The sequence below is a fragment of the Apus apus genome, chromosome 10 (genome assembly GCF_020740795.1).
Source record: "Apus apus isolate bApuApu2 chromosome 10, bApuApu2.pri.cur, whole genome shotgun sequence".
In the NCBI taxonomy this organism is placed as follows: domain Eukaryota; kingdom Metazoa; phylum Chordata; class Aves; order Apodiformes; family Apodidae; genus Apus; species Apus apus.
This window is the reverse complement of record NC_067291.1, coordinates 8884745-8904446: the sequence shown is the minus strand read 5'-3', so window position 1 is coordinate 8904446 and position 19702 is coordinate 8884745. Positions and strand designations below refer to the sequence as shown.

General features: G+C 49.3%; 2 long non-coding RNA genes across 3 annotated transcripts in view; both read right to left on the bottom strand.

The window, feature by feature from the left end:
• Nucleotides 1-2144: 2144 nt before the first annotated feature.
• LOC127388627 (uncharacterized) lies at nt 2145-4040 on the bottom strand. Of its 2 annotated transcripts, none has more exons than XR_007890418.1 (2): nt 3973-4040; nt 2145-3532 (listed from the first exon to the last, which is right to left on the bottom strand). It is a non-coding gene; the product is annotated as an uncharacterized LOC127388627 (long non-coding RNA). The 2 variants fall into 2 exon arrangements; XR_007890417.1 differs by having other exon boundaries at nt 2145-3162.
• Nucleotides 4041-4194: 154 nt separating this feature from the next.
• Nucleotides 4195-19702, bottom strand: part of LOC127388626 (uncharacterized) — a 108600-nt gene continuing 93092 nt past the window's right edge. The window contains exons 2-3 of the long non-coding RNA XR_007890416.1: nt 18254-18387; nt 4195-7271 (exon numbers count right to left, since the gene is read on the bottom strand). This is a non-coding gene — a long non-coding RNA (uncharacterized LOC127388626). The remainder of the gene's footprint in view (nt 7272-18253; nt 18388-19702) is intronic.

The following is a 19702-nucleotide window of genomic DNA, read 5'->3' as shown; positions in this document are numbered from 1 at the left end:
GCCCCCGCACCCGGGCTTCTGCCCGAGGGGAGCCGCAGGCAGCCCGGGCGATGGCTGGGCTTGCTTCCAGCCTGCCAGACATCCCCCCTGTCCGCCCAAAGGCGCGGGGCTCCCCTTTCTCCCTCCCCTGGACACCCCCCGGGGTGGGTCTGCCAGGGATGGGGGACGCGGAGCCGGGCGCGGGGCACCCAGCGAGCCCCGCAGGCTGCAGGCGCTGCCCCGGCCGAGCCGCCGCGATTCTTCTTTTGCAGCCGCGCTCTCCCGCACCCCCTCGGAGCAAACCGCAGCGCTTGTTAATGAAGGAACTTATGGAAGATTGCAAAACACCGTAAATAATTTAGCATTGTATTTCAGGAAAAAAAATAGCTTTCTTAAATCATCTCCTCAATATAACTTGCAGACTTACAGTATGGCCCTGGTAAGTCTAAATTTTTAAAGTAGCAATATTCAAAGAGACAGAGATGTCTGTATTAATTATTTATCCGCTGGTGCCTTCCTTCGTTTCTAACTTATTATTAATTAGGCGCCTCTAGTCTTTCGCAGAGAGCTCCGCAGAGCCAGTTGCAGCTTTAAATATGAATTAAAAGCAAATCCAAGCTACTGTAATGCGAAAATTATTCCGTGTCTTCTATGGCAGAGATGAATAGCTGCGCAGATCAATACTGTGAAGCTATGCTCCAAACGACAGGGTTATTGATAGCTTATATTAATGATGTTAATGATGGAAAAAGGAAAACAAGAACCCGACCAACTTATAAACTTTTTATCTGCTGAAATCCCGCAATCAAGCGGACAGGAGTATGAATTAAGAGGGCTGGAGATAATAAGGACATTATTTATGAAACCGGATAAATGACTTCTGATAGTTTGATGCGTTTGAACTCTACACTGCCGCCTCTTCGGAGGCAGGCTGGGACCAGCCCGGCGCTGCCCCCCGGCCCGGGGGTGCGTGTGGGATCCACGCGTGATCCATGAGGTGACGGCCGCGGCCGTGTGCACCCCTGGGCTCCAGATCCTGCCAGAATGCCCTGGGAAACCGGCAGGAAAACACCCCGCGGGGTGAGAAGGGCCGGCTCCCGCCGTCATCGCAGCCCGGCCAGCGGCTCCGCCGCTCCCCCGGGCCAGAGCTGAAGGTGACCGGAGGGAGCGCAGCCCGACCCCCGCTTCTCCTCCCCAGGCAGGCCTGGATCCACCGCCCACGACGTGCCCCGGACACGCGGGGCCGGGCCGATCCTGCCGTCGGAGCCCGGGTCGCGGCTGGCCCGGCGTTCCCACCCGCAGAGGGTCGCCCCGGGAGAGGCGGGGGGCCCTGCCCGCCCCGCTGCCCTCGGCCCACGGACACGCCTTGGTACCCCTGAAACAAAACTGACCGTGTGCCCCGCTCCAGCCGCTGCTCGGGGGCGGCCGGGGATGTATATTCAAATACACATACGTACGCGTTCGGTAACACAATGGAGATCAATAGCACTTTAGTGAACGCTATTAATCTGGTTTATTATTTAGGGAAAGGTGCTATTAAAAGTCCCCGCCGGTTGCTGAGAGGTGATGCTCTGCCAGCGCCCCAGGAAGGGCACCTGCCCGCGCAGGCAGCACGTGGCCCTGAGTTATCAATTAGGGCACGGACACATTTTAATCAGGCAGGGCTGCTCGCAGCGCCCCGCTTTTCTGAGCTGAGGTCTTTATTAGTTGTATGTATGAGCGAATATAACCGCTCACCTTCCCCCATCCCCCCCCCCTTTTTTTTTCCCTTTTTTTTTTTTTTTTTTCCCTCCCCTTCTTCTTTTCCCTCCTCTTTCCTGAACGCCAGACCGAGGGCTCCAGGAGCTGTTCCCTTCTGTAATTAATTCGTATTAGCCATATTTCCGTGCAGTGCTCGTATTAAGAAATTTTATAAACCCCTTTGTCTAGATGCCTTCTCATATACGCACGGTCAAACCCATAGATAAAATTATTTGGTGCTTTAAAAAAGCTGCTGTCTTCAAGCAGGGCTGTTTGAAAATATTTTTTTAATTAAAATTTTTAAAAACAGCTTCTGCCAGGAGAAAGTCGCGCTTGTTTCCAAAAACAATTCACAGCAGACAGTGTAGATATCACTTAATTCCTACAGAAATCAATGTGAAAATTAGATTTATTGGCTACTTACATTGTTAAAAATGACAAAGTGCTCCCTTTTATTTTCATAAAAACACAGAAGACCGAAAATCATTTAATAAAGAATCCACCTAGTTTAATTTTACTGTAGGTCTCTTGCATCGAAACCAATTATTCGAGCCTCTCCCTCATAAACTTGCCTTCTACTCTAGCATTAAGGACAAAAGCAATATTCTCAAAGAGCCTTAAATCAGTAGCATTTGTTTGATAGTTGAAAAACCTTTCGCACTGTAAACTGAAAGGGATCTTGTAAATGGAACAGGGTCTGCTGTTTCAAATCGTTTGGAATCCTCTATGAACCCCAACGGTTTGATTAATTATTTTTTTTTTTAGCAAAATGCTATATTTTTTTCCCTTTAAATTTTATTCATTTAGCATATTGGAATAAAGGGGGGGAAAAGGAAAAAAAAGAGGGAGAAGGCAGCCGGCCTTTCCCGAGGCGGGGCCGGGAAAACGCGGCCGTTTCGCCTCCCGCTACTTGTTGGGTTTCGTTGTGAGGGAACGAAATCGGCGGGCAGGGGTCGCGCACTCCCCCCTCCTGCCGCGGCCCCGAGCCCGGCCCGGCGCGCCCCGTCGGGCCCGGCGCCCGCGGGAGATGCTCTGCCGTGCCCCCCGGAGCCGCTCCCCGCTTTTCGGGAAGGGAGCGCCGGTGGAAGGCGGCCCGGGCCCCGTCGGCGGGCACCCGGAGGGCAGGGAGCTGCGGCCAGGCAGGGCCCCGAGGGGCTCGGGCAGCGTTTGCCCCTCTCCGCAGCCGCGCTGCACCGCGCCTCTCTCCGCGCCTAACGCCGCCGGGATTTAGGATTCGCGCCCCGACCGGAGAGAGCGTCGATAAAATTCTCCGTATCAAATGAGCAATCATTTGTTGTGGTTACGTGTTGGGTAATGAAAGATGTTAGCAGGATCAATAAAAATGAAAACACTTTTACTTACATCTTGAATTACTGTTTTAAGGGGTGAGCTGTGGTGATGCAACAAACCAGAGAAAGACCTACAACCATCAAATGTCTTCAACTGAAATAAAAATGAACGCGTGTCACCCCAGGCTCACCCCGCCCGAAGCTCCCGCGCCCACGTGAGGGCTGAGCGCGCCCCGGCCGCCCCGCTCCGCGCAGCCATCCCAGCGCTTGGCTTTAGCACTGTTTTGAAAAAGGAAAACTCTGCTATCTTCGGGGGTGTCTAAAGGTCAAATAACAGGTCGTAGCCCGAGGCAAATGGGAATTTTAGAGACGCGAGGAACCAGCCAGCCCCACAGCATCCTAAAAGCTCTCCCTTAGCTGTCGCTAAATAATAAAATATCTCCGCATCCCCATCACCTATTGCTGCGCACAGCGACGCGGCAGACACGCTCAGTCCGCGCGGCTGGGCTCTCCAGAGCACGAACCTGCGGAGAAACCAGCCCGCAATCGATCCCCCCCGCTCCGCAATAGCCGTAGTAGCACCGCTGCTTATCCGAACTAAAATAAAAGCGGGGCCCTTCTTCGCAGAAAATTATCGGGATCGATTTCGGGGACATTCACGGTGAATTTACCATGGAACAGCCCCAAACATGGAGGCTGCAGGAGCTCCGGGACCGCTTTCGCCTTGGCCGCGCCGGCGTAGCGGGCCCGGGCAGTGCCCCGGGGCTGGAGGCAAACGAGCCTCTCCGCGGCCCCGCGGGCGCGGAGGCTCCGGACCAGGCGCCCTCCCACGCCTACGCCGCCTTCCCCCCCCCGCCCCGCCATTTCCTCCTGCTCGGCCGGCGCTGCGCGCCCGCGGCCGCTGCGCGTCCCGCCCCGCCCGCGCGTCCCTCCGCCCGCTCCGTGCCCCGCTGGGCACGCTTACCCCGCCGTCCGCCGCGCGCCGCCGGGACGGGCATCCGATGCGGGGTCGCCTCCTAGATTTGCCCCCCTAGGAGGAGAAAAATAAAAATAAAAAAAAGCTATCTGCATGATTTCAAATGAGAACGAGAAGAAGAAAAAGAAGAAGAAAAAAAATAATACAAGGCAACCGCCGCGGCTGCCACGCCAGTCCCTTTAAAAAATAAAGCACCAAACCCTCACAAGGTGTAGGAGAGATCTTTTATTGGACCAACTTAAACGCAAGAATTTACAGCCAGAATTACACGTTCTTCATCAGCCCAACATGCACCAGAGGCAGAGGCTCAGGCAGCAAATTTGTGTATTCCCTGGGTCTGCAGGAGCTGAGATGGTTTTGGTGGAGGAAGGGGATGGGAGAGAGGACAGACCCTCTTTCCCCCCCAGTGAGCCTCAGTTTGTGGCTTAGTTAAAAACAAAAATAGGAAAAAGAAAAAAAAAACAAAACCACAACCAAAAAAAATCTCTCCAGCGCCCCATTTTGCTCCATCTTTAAGTCCAGTCCAGGATCAATTCTCTGCCTTACATCCCCAGTCATAAACAAACAGCTTCCAGCTAAATCTTTTAAAGGTTAAAAGGAACAAAAATAGAAATAATAATCAAGGGTTTTTTTCTTCTCCTTCTGCTTGTTGGACAGCGCATTTTGGTCAGTCTAGCCTTGCATTTAGGGATGCTACTTGCATTTGAATAGCTGCCTGGCTGGTTATGGATCGGGAGGCTATGAGAGGAATCAGTATGCAAATTGTTTCAGTTACAATCGAAGGGTTCGATCTGGAGAAGGTGCCTGAGCGGAAGTCGCTGTCAGCCCGCGGTGCATTAGGCTGCCATTGCCTCCGCCGTCTGGGCCTGCTCTCCCTTCCCCTCGCCCTTTTTTATGCTTGTGTACAGGTTTCTCTGGCAGTAATTAAAACATACACACAAATCAGGGGCTACTGGATATCACGTTGGTGCCTTTTGCAGGCTGTGGGCGCGGGGAGAGGGGGAGCGGAGAGAATATATCGCCGTGCTGCTGGGGTTGTTATTATGCAGCAAGGGTGACGCGATCAGTGAAATAAAACATTTATAAATGGTTTCGTGCTTACTGTAGGAGAGGTGGGCCGGGGGGGGCCGCCTGGGCGCTGATCACACAGTGCAGGCTGCAAATCGATAACCCTTTCCTTGTAATCCTAGTAATTGTGGGAATCACGGCTCTCTGTTAAAGGGACAGTGGGCTGCAGAGGGGGCTGAGCTCGGCGGCAGGCCGGCACTGCCCCTGCCCTCCAGGGCCCATCCTGGCCTGCCTAGCTTTGTCTGGAAGGAAGCTGGCAGGGCTGCGGGCACCAGCAGGTTCTGGCCCCCCCAAGAGCTATTTCTACAGACCCCTTTTTGGATGCAGAAAGGCACCTCCTGTCACCTGTGGCATCCTCCACCCAGGCAGGGCATGTGCAGCATGCTGGCTCGAGGCATGGTGGTGGGGTGAGCACAGCCCCTAGGGACACAGGCAGGCAGGGGAATTGTCTGGCCACAATGCTGCCTCCCCTGCCCAGGCTCTCTGCAGCTGCCCACGTCCCCGCCAAGGCCTGGCAGCTCGGCACAGCTCCTTGCCTTCCCCAGCTCTCCACCACCAGGACTGCGGGCGGCCTCAGCTGGTCTGTGCCAGTCAGGTCTCTGTGAATGTAGTGATGCTTTGTTGAAAGGTAGAGGGATGGGAAGCACTTCTGAGGTGTGGGGGTCGGGCTGGCAAGGGCTGTCCCTGGCCACAGGTGCCCCCAGTGCAGCACCCCATGCCCATCCCTGCCCACTGCCCCATCTCCCCCAGGCGCGTAGATATGGGGCTGAGGTGCCAGGCAGCCGTGGGGGCAGCCAGCGTGGGGGGTGCGTGGGCAGGAGTGCTGGGGGTGTGGGGCCCTGCTCCTGCCCTCTCCTTGCCGCTGACCATCTGTCATTCAATTAGGGCTGGGAGGCAGCTGAGGGGCTGGGGGGAGCGGGGCTGGGGGTCAGCGACCCCGCGCACAACGGCCTGCTGCCTTGCAGACAAGAAGAAGTTCAAATGTTAAATGCTCTCCGGCCTCAGCTCATCCAGGCCACTCGCCTTTGGAGGCAGCGGAGGGGTGAAGGGCATCAGCCATTAGCACTTAGATTTCAGCTCCGAGGCTGACCCTGCCTTCTGTTGGGGGATTTCAGCCTGAAAAGCCTTAACCCTTCCAGGGCAGCCCACACCCTCCCCAGCCCCTGTACAGGCAGCCCCAGGCTGGCCCTGCCTGGCCAGGCTGCTCTCTGCAGCTTCCCCAGTGACCTCAGGCTGCCCACGGGGCAGGTGGTTTTGGGGGAGAGGAGGGATCCCCACAGCCTTGCCTGGAAGCTGGTCTCTTCCCTAGCCATGCCAAAGCAGAAAGCCAGGGCAAAAACTTTCAGTGCCAGCAGAGAGCTGCTGTGGATCCCTGAGGGAGGCAACACGCTTGCCCTGCCCACCCACAGCTGCATCTCCTGCAGGGTGCCTCATACCCCCTCCCCTTCTTACAAACAGACCAGAACAAATTGATGAATTGAGCTTTCACTATGCTAATTTGGACATTATAAATATTTAACTATCAACTCTAGCAGCCAGCCCAGAGAGGGCTCCTCTTTCCTTTACATGCCACTTAATCTAAAGTAAATGTTTGCCCCAGAAGTGGCTGGGGCAATCTGAACATCCCATTCCCCGCCCTTTCTCCCTCAGGGAAGCCCAGTGGGTCCAAAAGGGGAGTCTTGTCATGTTTTACTCAGTTCCAAGAGCCTTCCTAATGGCCTTCTTGATTTGGGTGTGCTAAGAAGTTAAGCTGGCGCGGAGACACTGCACTACTCTGCCTAGGAGAATGCTAACACTGTGCCCCAGCTCAGAGAGGGGCTCTGACCACATGACCCAACTCTGCTCTGCCTGATACAGCTCTCACATATATTCAGGGAAGGGGAGATTTCTGACATGGGATTAAGGCAATTAAAAATGAGTTTCCACTCTTTCAATGGCAACTGACTCCTCTGCCACATGCAAACCCATAACGTTTATCATTCCACTGGGATGGTGCCTAGCAAGAGAACCCCATGACCTTAATTTTGAGGACAAATTATATACCCCTCATGACATCAGCATTTGATACATTTCATAGATTTTCTTGTTTGATATACTTGCCATTTGCTGCTGAAGGGGAGCAGTTTTCACTTTCAGCACGGTAGCACACCTTCTGAAGGGCTCGAGCAGCTGTTTGATACCCTTGGCTGTAACCATTTCACAAGGTATTCACCTTAGAGCTGTGGAAACAAAAGAAAACATCACTCAGAGCAGTGCAGGGTTTGCGGGGCTTCAAACAGCTCAGCTAGGGCTTGGTCTGGCAGTTTTAAAGCCTTTGTGTGGCAGCTGTGCCACTCACCCAAAGCGGCAGGCCTTGGGAACCTGCCTTTCTGCTTATGAGCCCTGATAATTCGCTAATGAAAAGCTTATGGTGTCTATTACTTATTCTGACTCTGTCTCTCACCTGCTAGAAAAAAATGAAGTTCTCTAAGGAGGAGTGCTCTGGCATTTTGGTACCCAGCTTGGGCAGTCACCCGGTGCCACTGCACAGCCAGGGCTCACAGTCCCACTGATAACTCCCTGCCCAAGAGCTGAGTGTACTGTGATAAGATGAAGGCTCATCTTGTTCTAGGTGTGTCAAGAAAGTATGGGAATAGCTGTGGGTTTTCAATACCTGAATATGCACAGGGACTTTACATCAATCCCTACATTAAAACACACACAAGAACGGGAACTGGTATTCTGTAATGATCCTGCAAATCTGGGGAGCTTCTTTCCCACCCTCACCCCCCAGTTATTTAGAAACGCAAGGGAAGTTGGTGGCTTTTGTTCATGCTTGCTTTCCTTTTCCCAGGACAAGCTAGCAGCAGCCTGGTGAGGTCCCAAGGAAAGGGAGGATCCAGCCTGGGAGAGTGCCCTGAGCTCAGGCTGCCAAAGGGGGATGGATGCTGCACCAGACATGTGAAGCACTAGTTACTTTGCTAAAGGGTCAGATGTTGGATTATCAGCAAAAGTCAGTCCCAGTCACATGATAGATCTTACATTTCCTGTCATGAAATCTATCATTATTTAATAGGCATGGAAATAAAATTCTTCTGTGGACTATGAAGCAGGAATTTAAAAAAAATGTCTGTTTACCAAGACAAACAACATATTGATGATTAGTTTTGAGACCTCACAGATAATGTGGAGATGTTTGCGAACTCAAGCTGGCAGCTACCTTTGCTGTATTCATTGTCCAAAATCAACCCCCTCCAAATGGCTGCACAACCAGCTTTCCAAGCAGGTAGATTTTAATTTATTTACTTTAAAGACTTCTGTTTTGTTGAAGACACATAACAAGGAAATTATATGTCATCGACCTGCATTCAGTGATGCTGCTGTTTGCAGTGATACTCCCAGGTATACACAGAGAGGAGATACACTCCTGTCTTTTGCCACAGAAGAAAAGCTGCCTTCTCTGGCTACAGCTGACCTGGTATTTACCACTGTGAGCAGCCTCATTTATTCTGGAAGCACAAAGGGGCTGATCTCATCCTTACTGGAGTCAATGTAAATTGTTTCCCTGCTATGAGGGACACTGGGCTGAGTGGAAAGTGGACCAGGTTTCTTTTTTGCTTTGTGGAGGCTACAACTGCTACATTTTTCCCCTCTCCGCAATTACTGACTGTTTCTTTCCCTCAGTCACCCCATTTCTGCCATAGGATCCCTGGATGGGAGTTGTGGGATGAATATAAAAGGAAAAGTTGCAATGCAGATGCAGGGCATGTTTGAGCTCTAGCAGCTTACAGTACTGTCCCAGCATCCAGGCTCCTCCAATGGGTGACAAAGGGGTGCCCATCCCTTCCTCTGTGCCATGGCAAGGTAGTTCAAGTCACAAGAAAGTGCTCTCCTGGGTAATGACTATTAACTGCAGGAGATTTGTGATTTGCACCAGATCTCTTAATAGGGATGCTAAGCCATTTCACATGGATTATGAGAAAGCATTTATAAACATGGCTTTCCCAGTCCCCATTGGTGAACACTTCGGGGTACTCCATGGGCTGCCACAGCCCCATGGTCCCCAGCTAAGCCCACTCTGCCCTGCCAGCCAGCAGCACTGCTCTGACACCCTGGCACTGGGGAAAGCTGAGGGGTGCTGAGCTCTATCTCCCTCTAGCTTTAGAATCAGCTCGGTCTTTAACCTGTGCATATCTTAAAGTGTAGGGATCCCATAAATCCTTCCACATCTGGGATGACTTGTAATGGCCAGTGTCAGAGTTTACAGAGATTTCCTAAGATCTAGCACGTGGAATCAATAGCAGCTGCAATTCCAGGCAGGGGGATAGGCTGAATCCCAATTTGATTTTCAGGTGTTTTCAATTGTATTGCCAGCAAAAAAAATATTGTTGTTAAGTGATTCTGCTGGTCTGCTTGTGCCTTTTGAAGTTGCCTTTATTTCTTTGAGCTCAGATTCCTTGAGATCTTCTTGCTGTTCCGTCCCCAAACCCGCATGTATCTAATAAACCTGACAGCTTCCCAGCAGATGTCTCCATCTTCTCCGTTTTTTCCTTTATTGAGGAGACAGACTTCACTGGAGAGTGCATCTTAACGTGTGGGGCTCTTCAGAGAGTTCCCAGAGGCCCAACTCATCTGCTCCAGCTGTGGAGGAGCAAGCAGACATTGCTTGGCAAGGCAGGGTTTGAAACTCTCCGCAGGTTACGCTCTCTTAATTTTCCACTCTCCTGCTTGCCCCTGCACAGTGCAGCTGACAACATCAGCTCCCATCTGCCTGGAAGCAGGCAAGCTGCTCTAGGCTGAATTTGTGAAGGTTTCAGCCACCCTACCTCCTTGCAGGGACTGCCCCTCATTATTAACAGTGCTCCCTTTCTGTCCTTGCAGAGCACTGTCAGGGGGCAGCAGGAAAATGGAGCCTGGAGAAAGGACTGTGCTGCAACCTGCCTGTGGCCTGGATGGCAGCAGGCAGGCTGGACTCTGTCCTCTCCAATGAGGCCCTTCCTCTGGGTCTGTGCTAAACCACAGGCAAACTGGGGCCAGACTCTTTTGGCTGTCCCAGTTTGCTCTGAAGTGCTTACATCTGAGTTCCTTGTGAGTGGAAGAAAGGAACATGGAGGTGATGGGCAGCATCTGTAATAGGAAATTGCTGTCTGCAGATGTGTGTGTGAAGGAAAACCTGTGTCAGACAATGGTATCAAGGGATAAATTCCACAAGTGAGTGAATCCATCTGAGTGTAAGACACAGGTTGTCAGTTTTCCTCAAGAAGGAGCTGAACAGCTTCAAGGACACCAATCCATGTTGTGAATGACATGGTTTTCCCAGCTTTGCCCATGGTTACTCAGTAGGAGAGCATACAACAGGCAAATAAACAGATGTTTGGCTCATCTTGGATCAGGTTTTGAATCCTTACTCCCTTTGCCCTTAGGTGGAGATGTGCTGGGAGTTTTGCTTGAATAAGGAGCTTGATTACATTTCTCATTCAAAGGAGCAATGTGATAGTGGCCAAGTTGAAACATCTCCTGGAAAATGCAGCCTTCTCTCCTGGCTTGTTCTGCAAGTAGGTGGTGTGTACTGTGAGATGCTCCAGCTCTTTTAGAGCAAGGCTTTGCCCATTGAATACAGTGGAAAGCAGATTGTTTCCACCTCTAAGTATAGAAATTTCTGTTGCCTTTTCTCTGAACAAATGGAAATCTGATTGCGACTTCTAATCTTCCCCTGTACAGCTGGTATTGTAGGGACCAGTGACAACCTGGCCCTGATAAAGACTTCAGGAGTGAACCTATTATCTATATCCCAGAAACTCCAATCATGTGGGAATAGTTAAAGGTAAGAAAATATATAACAGGTCATCTGTCTTTCAGCTTTAGTAAGCTCAGAGGTGGAAACAGATTGGCACAGCTGGGTGCAGCCATCACGCCAGAGCCTTCAAACGTCGGTCAGCAGAGCTGCAGCAGGCACAGAGCACAGCCTGTGCCTTTCCCTTGGAAGCTGTTTGTCTGCAGGGGGCTTGGCCACCAGCTTTGGAGAGCCTGGCCAAAGCACTGGGCAAAGCACTGAAGTTGCTTTCTGCTGAGCCTGCTCTGCCAAGTTTCTGACAGCTAAGACAGGGTTTGGTTCTCTGTCCTGTAGCCACACGGGGTGACATGACCTTTTCTTGTTCCAGCAGCCTCTGCAGCCCCTGGCACTGTGCTGAGGTCAGTGCTTGCTGGCAGAGGCAGGGAGTGGGCTGGGACCTGCGGGCAAGGGTTCTTGGGCGTGTCAGGCAATGCAGTCCTTCCCTGCCACCTAGCACTGATGCTGAGGAAAACTTGGTGCTGGAGCAGCAGCTGGATGCCTGAGAGGTGCAAACCTTCATCTGTGCACTGTTCTCGGGGTATTTGCTTGTGCAGGATGTAATCCCTGGCCTCCAGTGTGGATAGTTCCATGAAAACAAACTTTCAGAGAACAGCATATGGAAACTTTAGTGCCTCAACCTCTAATACAGGGGAGTGTCACCTGCCAGTGTAAAGGCTTGTGTGAACAGGGAGCTTTTGCTGACTGGGTCTGTCAGGAAAGGCAGAAAAGGCTGGAGAAATGGAGAGAAGCATCACATTCATCCCAGCCAAGCACGGAGGGAGCCCCAAGGAAAGCCAGGGAGCCCAGCTGGGTGCAGGCTGGCCCAGGGGCTGGCAGAGTCAGGCAGTGAATAGCCCTCCCTCTGATTCCTGCTGGGGAAAAGGCAGCTTGACACAGCCATGTGCTTCTGGCAGATAACCTGGAAGCCATCTAACAAATACCCTGGCTTCACTTACTTCTTATCCTGGGGGGAATCAACCATCTACAGTTTTGCTAGCTGTGCTGGACAGGAAGGGATAGTTCATTAGCAATTTATACATTTGGTTTGTCTCCTTCCAGCAGCAGGGATGAGCCATTTCCCAGTTGAGATCCTCTTGCTTTCACCGTGGTGGCTCCCAAGCAATCACTCTCAGTTTGAACTGGAGTTGCCAGCGTATGTAAATGATGTAAACAAGCTGCAGGAGTGGGGTCACATAACCGTTTTGTTAGGTTCTGCCCTGCCAGTCCTATTTCATGGATTCTGACAGAGTATTAACATGTTTGCATATGTAAATGTGTTAAAGAGAGCATCAGCTGAGGGAATACATTAAACTCAGTCATCCTTCCAAGTTGATTTAATCTGACAGCACCTCCATTAAAAAAATAAAAAGCATCAGTTTTCCCTTTGTGACTTGATGTACAGTAATTAGCTTGTTAGAGCAGGAAACACCTCCTTTCATAATTGATTTTGCACCCCTTTTACTTGGATATCTCTGACAAGCTGTTTCTAGTTCCCCAAGGACACCATCAGTACTTCCCATGTGTTTGGAATTTCATGAATGTGAATAATGAATATGATTTATCCCTCCCACACTCCCATGCAAGGATAATATATGTAGCCAATTTGTGAACTGGACCCTGCATCAGAAAGATTGGTGTCAAAGTATTAATAGTGTAGTGACCAACCGTGCACAGGAATTAGGGCCCAGCTAAGCAGTGATTTTCTGGGCATTAGTGAGAGGGGAACAGGTTGCACCATGTGTTTGTCCACCGGAGAGGGAAAAAAATAGAGGGAGATTTTCTGAATGGTCCTGTGTATCTAAGTCAGCATGCCAAATTGGTTGCTTATTACAGCTGGCACAGTGCCTTAGTGGGCTAATGTGTTAATAATGTGTAATGTTTCTCTTAGGCAATGGCACCACTCTTCATTAGCGCTTCTCCAGCCCTGTCACTGCTGCTTAGCTCGACATTTTGTTTCTGATGTTCGAGTGAGGGTATCTGAAATCAGGATTTCAGATCTGCTAATACATGTCACACACTCTTTAAAAATGGATTTTAAAAGGGCCTCGATAATTTTATGGCTACTAATAACATTTGTAGCTATGTGAGCTTAGCTAATGATAAGAGTAATCAAATTTCATGTTTCACGGCATAAAATGAGCAACTGTAGGGGTCAGGAAGGTATTCGCTCCCTGCCCTCCTCCCCTGGGAACCACTGTCTTTTCCAGTTGGTTCAGTAGATGAGCAGTGTTTGGGATGTGAAATAGCACAGTGCTGCAGCAAAGTTCAGGGTCTCACACTGTACAGGGCAAGTATCTTATTTATAAACAGAGGAATTCTGATTTTGGCTAGAGTGAAACTTTCAAACGGTGCATTTGTTTCGCACCAGTTACCTCCCATGTTGGCATCAAATACATGGGGCTGTTTCTCCCAATTTTTGTGGCTGCTTGCTTAAGCTCCCTGGACTCAGACATACAAGCCTGATATTTCTGAGCAGCCCTAGCAGAACCATGTAACTCACACCCTCATTTTTTCATCAATGAAGATGCTAACTTAGACCTCCCTCACATTTCTGTGCTTTCACCCACTGTATTAGCAAGTCTGTGTTGTGCATTTCTTTAACACTGAGAATAACTGTGAGAGGTGGCTGAGGGAGCCTGGAGCCACCCATAAACACGCATAAACACACCCATAAACCTCGGCAGCCACCGCTGCAGGACCACAGTGGAGAGAAGGATCTGCTGCTGGTGGGGGAGCGAGGCCGTGGGGTTGTCCACAGATGGGAACAGGCAGGTCGACCTTCCTAGGCCCACTGCATGGCTGCAGTTGGTTCCCCCTGTGCTTTGCCCGGGGTCTGCTCTGCCTGCACCAGCCGTGCCCGCTCCCTCCTGCCCCGTGGCCACGCAGCCCCAGCAGCGTTCGCCCAACGGCAGGGCCAGAGCCAGCAGGCTGGGATTTGGCACAGCAAGAGCCTGTTTAACTGATGTCTGGTTTCAATACAGACTTGCAGCCCTGTGTTTGGCCCTACAGTGCCCGGAGCATTTCCGAGCACCCATACTTTCAGTGCAATATGTTTTCTAAAGCCTTTTAGTGCATTATACCAGTCATGTACTGATGAGTCTAAAAGCACCCACTTAACATAATGTGTAATAAACCAGAAAGGAGATGCACTAAGTAAAAAAATCCAGCAGAGACAGTCAAAAAACTCTGTCATTCTAGGTAGAAACAAGACCATAGAAATTCCCCCAGTTTTGCTTCCCTTCTCCTTGTTGCTCTTGTGTTGGGTTTTCTTGGAGGCTGAGAAGAAGCTGCCCCTGGCTGTGCTCACGCTCGGGACACCCGGTATTGCAGGCAGCCACTGTGCCTTGTGACCCCCCAGCCCAGCAAGGCCTGCCTTGGCCCCGCTGCCCCTGCCTGTGTCCAGGCCCTTCCCACACACCCCTGGCTTTGCCACCAGTGGTGCTGGAGTCTGCCCGTGGACCTGTTCAGCTCGGGGGCTGCAGGAGGTGTGGGGTGCTAGTTGCTAGTTCCTCCCTGTGCCAGCTGGGATGGCACATTCAGCCCTGGGGAAGGGATGGGGACTGCCGAGGGAGGGCTAAAGCTTGGCTGAGCAGCATCATGCACTGTCAAGAGCATTTGTTTTTTGAGGCTCAGACTGGGCTGTCACGAGGAGGCGGCTTCCTGGTACGTCAGGGAACATAATGGGAAAGGCTGGAGTTAAAGACCCTTTAATTGAGGCCTTCAGAACAGTAAGTGTAACACCACATCGCTCTGTTGAGGGGATTTTGCGTATCTCTACCATCAAGGCTACATTTGTCTGCAGGATTAATCACTTTTTGATCCAGAGGGTTTAAGACAGACAGCTTACTAGGAATGTGCCACATGGCTCTCCCAAGCTGGCAATTAGCTTTGTTTCTTAACATTATCTTGTTTATTATGCCCTTCTCCATCTTTTTTTTTTTCTTCTTTTTTTTTTTTCCTCTTCTTTTTTTTTTTTTCTTTTCCTGCCCAGCATGTTAATACATTAATTCATTTTTAATCCATTTTTAACTGTGCTCTTAGAAGACTTTCTAGCAGAGGGTTTTTAGTAAAAGCTCTATGTTGAATTCAGAAAATGAAAAACTGCTGCTGAGCAGAGAACAGGTTTGTATATGGATGACACTGAAATAAATCCTTGGAGAAACTCAAAGACATGATTTTGCATGATTTTAGGGCTTTATCTCTAGACTTGCTGAGGTTCTCCTACTTGCCAGAAGGTCATCAAGAACCTGAATTATACCTATTGCCATTTAACTTGCATGCAAAGAGATTTCTTTGCGATATTATTTGTACCTCACATGAAAGAAAACAAAAGTCCCAGGAGCTGTATGTGTGCACATCCACTCAGTTTCCTTCAGATTCTAAGAACAGGTTTTCTGCTCTTGACAGGCTGTTTTCTCCTGTGTATCACTGGCCCTTAGCAGAGAGAGCTCATGTCCCTGTGTCCTGTCATGCAGATTTTCATCCCATACTCCTAGTCCTTTACTGGCTAGCACAGAAGGTGAACGATGTCTTTGTCTCCTTCTCATGTGTGCTGTTTGACTGTAGGGGACAAGCAGAAAGTTGTTTTTGAGCTCTAAACCAAAATTGTCCATCCAGGCTGTGGCTGGGAGGTACTCGTGTGCCATTCTCACAGGAGATTGTGTATGGATGGGACCTGTGAGCTGCCAGCAAGAAACATGACACTTGGCAAAGCTCCTCCAGACCTGGCAGCTTGCTTTGTGGCTGGAACCAACCCAACTGCACTTGAACACTATCTATGGGCTCAGAGTTTTTCTCTTCCCAGATGTGGATCTGCTTTGGATCTTCTGGGTGATCTTGGTGAAGCAAGTTCCCTGCTCTGCCTCCATTTCTCGCTCAGTAACCGACAGTAACAACGCTGAGCACCTTTATACAGCATTTTGCTGTGCCCTGAGGACAAGCATCATGTAAAGACTGAATATTTCTGTGTAGCTGGTGTAACTATGGCACACCGAGCCAAAGCTTATTGAAATTCATGGGAGCTTTGCATTGACTTTGTTTGGTTTTGTATCAGATGCCAGAAGCTGTAAAATTTTTTTGGCCTTTTGACATCCCCAGCATGGAGTTACTAGCACAGTCTGAGCTGGATGTCGCACAAGCCATGCTTTTCTGTCACAGGCAGTTTGTCTTCCTTTTTCCTTGGCTCTTCTTTTAATAAATGTAACCTTTTCTCCTATGGCTCAGGCATTGTGTTGAACCACCGCGACAAATGTTCTCAGGTTTTTAAAATATTCAGTATTAAAGAGATCAGGCCAGATGTGTTCTGCTGCCTTCATCACTCTAGGTTGTGTACTCTGTGTTGAAATGATTATTGTCATCACCTGGTGAAAGGCAGCTGATGAAAGACTCTCTCTCCCTCTGATGAGCTAACCATCCGCCCATGCCTGGTGCAGAGTGCACAGGTTTTGTTTTTGAATGATGTATTGCTGTGTCAAAGTGGCTTATGTGCTGCTTAAACTTACACTGGTGAATGACAGAGAGTATGTATTAAACAATCTCATTGCAACTGGAGCTGTATTTTCTCATCTCCAGCCTTGGGAGGGCCACAGCAAACCCCCCCACCGTGGGGCTGGCAGGGACCCCTGAGCAGGGTGTTTGGGTGCATCTGTGTTCATGTTTGGGTCTTCACACTGGACATTTTAAAGAGATGCAATTACATACCAGCCACTTCAAGTCTTTCTAGAAGACATGGTTGTTCTTTCTGCCCACCCTATTCTGTTGATGAAGGAAACTGTTTTCCATAAGACATTTTGAAATGTTTTGGTTTTGAATGTATTTCCCTTGAAACCTTTTCTGTTCTCAAGTTGTGTAACTTCTGTTTTCCCACTTCTCCCCCTTTTTCTCTGCTTTATTCCTCTTCTTTTCAATCAACAGCTAAGAAGGGATTTAAGAAGGGGAAGCTATAATGTTACATTTTGGGTCTCCATCTCCATCTCCAAAGGAAGTGTTAGATGAGCAAAACATACTGAAAACACCCCTGTGCCTTGAAAAATATTCTGAATAGAAAATTCAGTTCTCAAAGCCTTCTGCTTTACCACAGCCCTTCAGTGCATCTGGTAAATTCCAGCAATGCTGAGCAGAGCCCACAACATGCATAAGACCTTTCCAAACAACTGAGAATAATTAAAACACCCAAGACATAGACATTTTCTGCGTGAAGTGACAAACAACTACTTAACCAAAAATAACATAATGAAAAGTCTAGGTCACAAAATGGAGTACTGCAGACTGGAAAAATAGTTTTCTGACCTTCTGGATTTCCTCTATTAGAGGACTACTGTGCAGTGAGCAAACCCTATTTCTTACAACAAAGAAATTTAGCAATCTGTGAGGCTATGTCACCTTGCTGGCAGAAACACTCAGCAGCAATAGTGCTGAAAGTCAACACTAATAGCTGACACCAAATTAAACTGCCAGAGTTTGTGTAATGTAGTTCTGTCACCCTTTGACACATTTGATGTGAATTCAGAGGCTTCTGCTGTAAACTCATCAGCAGAGCTCATGACGCATCATCTTTACATATCTGTCCATCCCCATTTGTCAGCACCCGCGCGCCTCAAATGACTCCAGCGATCGGGGTATAGATTGCTTTACCTCCACGTATAGCAAATAGAGTGTTTTAACACTTGTGATACCCTCAGCTCTAGCTTTTAACTGACAAAGTCTTGTTAGCTGCACTTCAGCCTTTCTGTGTCCACGCTGAACGTGGTGATTGATGAGGGCTGATTATGGCAGTGGGGTGGCCCATCCCTTCTTAACCTGTGGCTCAAATCATCTCCAGTTTGCCCATGCAGAAGAGCAGCAGGCACACTCCTAAGTGTCTTCATGAAGTGCCTGATTGAAAGGCCACAGCCAATTAGGCTGAGCTGAAACGGACACTTGCAGGATGTCTTTTCCTCTCAATTCCCCACGCGGTGCCTGCAGAGAGCAGGCACCACACAAGCACAGACAACCCTCGCATCCGCTTGCACGCACCCCGCCGCTCTCAACCCCAGGGGCTGGTGTTCCAGCCCAGGAAACACAGCAGGGTGGCTGCACCCTGGCCTTGCAGCCCTGGTGGGGAACAGCCCATCCAAGAGCCAGGGTTAGGGTCCTGATGCAGCAAACAGGGCTCACAAATGGGAGTCACTCTGCTGAGGTAGCTGCTCACCAGTGACAAATATGTGATCTCTCCTCATAATAACATGGCATTTCAAACCAAACAACTCCCCCTGCCTTTTCTCCCTGGGCAATCCAAAAGGGATTGCTAATACTTGTTTTTTTTCCTCTAAACCACTTAGTGTTATTGCAGTTTCAGATTGATGCCTTTTGGTTATCAGTTCCTAATATTCCTGTTAATTTTGGACTTACTGAAGTAATGAAAGCAGATCCCCTTGGATGACAGCAAATCCCTGCTGGGGTGTGTGTGAGCACTGGAGTTGATGCGAAGCTCTGAGCGATGCTGAAGAGAGGCTCCACAAATTTGCACCCCGCTTGTGTCTCCCCTGTAGAACAGAAAGAAAAAAGGCCTGCAGTTTCTGTTTATGTCTCCATAGTATTTAACATGCTTGCTCATTTCAATAGCATCTTATTTGTCATATAACACCCCAGAATATTTAATATCTTGAGTCTTGTTTCTTCCACTGACTAGCTTTGCTATCAGTACAAACTGTTATGGAGAGAAAGCTGCATTTAGACACACAGGAGGAACAAACAGAGCAAGAACCGTAAATCAGCCTTTTTTTCTTTGATGGGTTTAGGTCCTATAAGTCTACTTTAACATATGGTTTAAAATACTACTCTCATAAGGCTGTATGCATCAGATTGTAGTTATTCAGGTGTGAACTATAACAGAATAGGAATAGAAACATGATGTCCTACAAGAAAAGTCACTCCATTTTCACCCAAATCCCAAATTTTCTGCTTATATAACACTGGCATGAAAAGGTTGCAGAGTGTCCCATGTTCTTTGAACCATTAGAATTTTATCTGAAAAATTACAGTAGAAGATTTCCACCTCTGGAGAAAGACTGTGAATATTTTGTCAGGTCAGATGGTGGGGGAGAGCTGTTCAGACTGAAACAGGCAACATCTTTTTCCTATAAAGTATTAAGGTGTGTCAATAATAAAACTTTCTGTCGAAAAGCAGGGGCAAAAAGATTGCTGGTTTTTTTTTACATCTGCTCTTAAAAATTCTAAATTGGAAAACTTTGGAAAAAAAAACCTGAAAAAAAAGAAAAGCTTTACAAATATTTCCTTGCACTTCAGTTGCTGCTTTGTGAGCCACTCGGTCTGGAGAGTGCTGCACAGTGCTCCTCTGCTAGTGTGAAGGAAGCAGTTTGAGCTCTCAGACCCAGCACCTCTGATTTAATTTGACGCCCTAGATGTCACACTCCTGTGGCCTCAAAACATCTTTCCTTGTTACAATTCGCATCAAGGTCTGCAGGAACTGTGTGTATAATCACGGCACCATTTGGAAGAACCATTCTACAATTCTCTCCTGCCCTGTGCCGAGCGGCTCCGGCAGCGGGTGTGTTAGGAAGAGCTGGGTGGCCAGGGACAACCCTGGGTGGCCAGGGACAACCCCGGGTGACTGAATTGATGCCTTTGAGAGACACGCACCCGCAACCTGCAGGCAGCCCCCAGCCCCGCGCCACTGCAGGCATCGCAGGCTCCCTCTGGGCACAAAGGGGATTGTAATGGAAACACTGACAGCTCTTAATAATTATGACGCTTCTAGACATCTCTGTAATTACTGTACAGAGGCTTCTGGCATGCAAACAATATTAGGGTACATCTTGTGCCTGACTTGTTTTATCC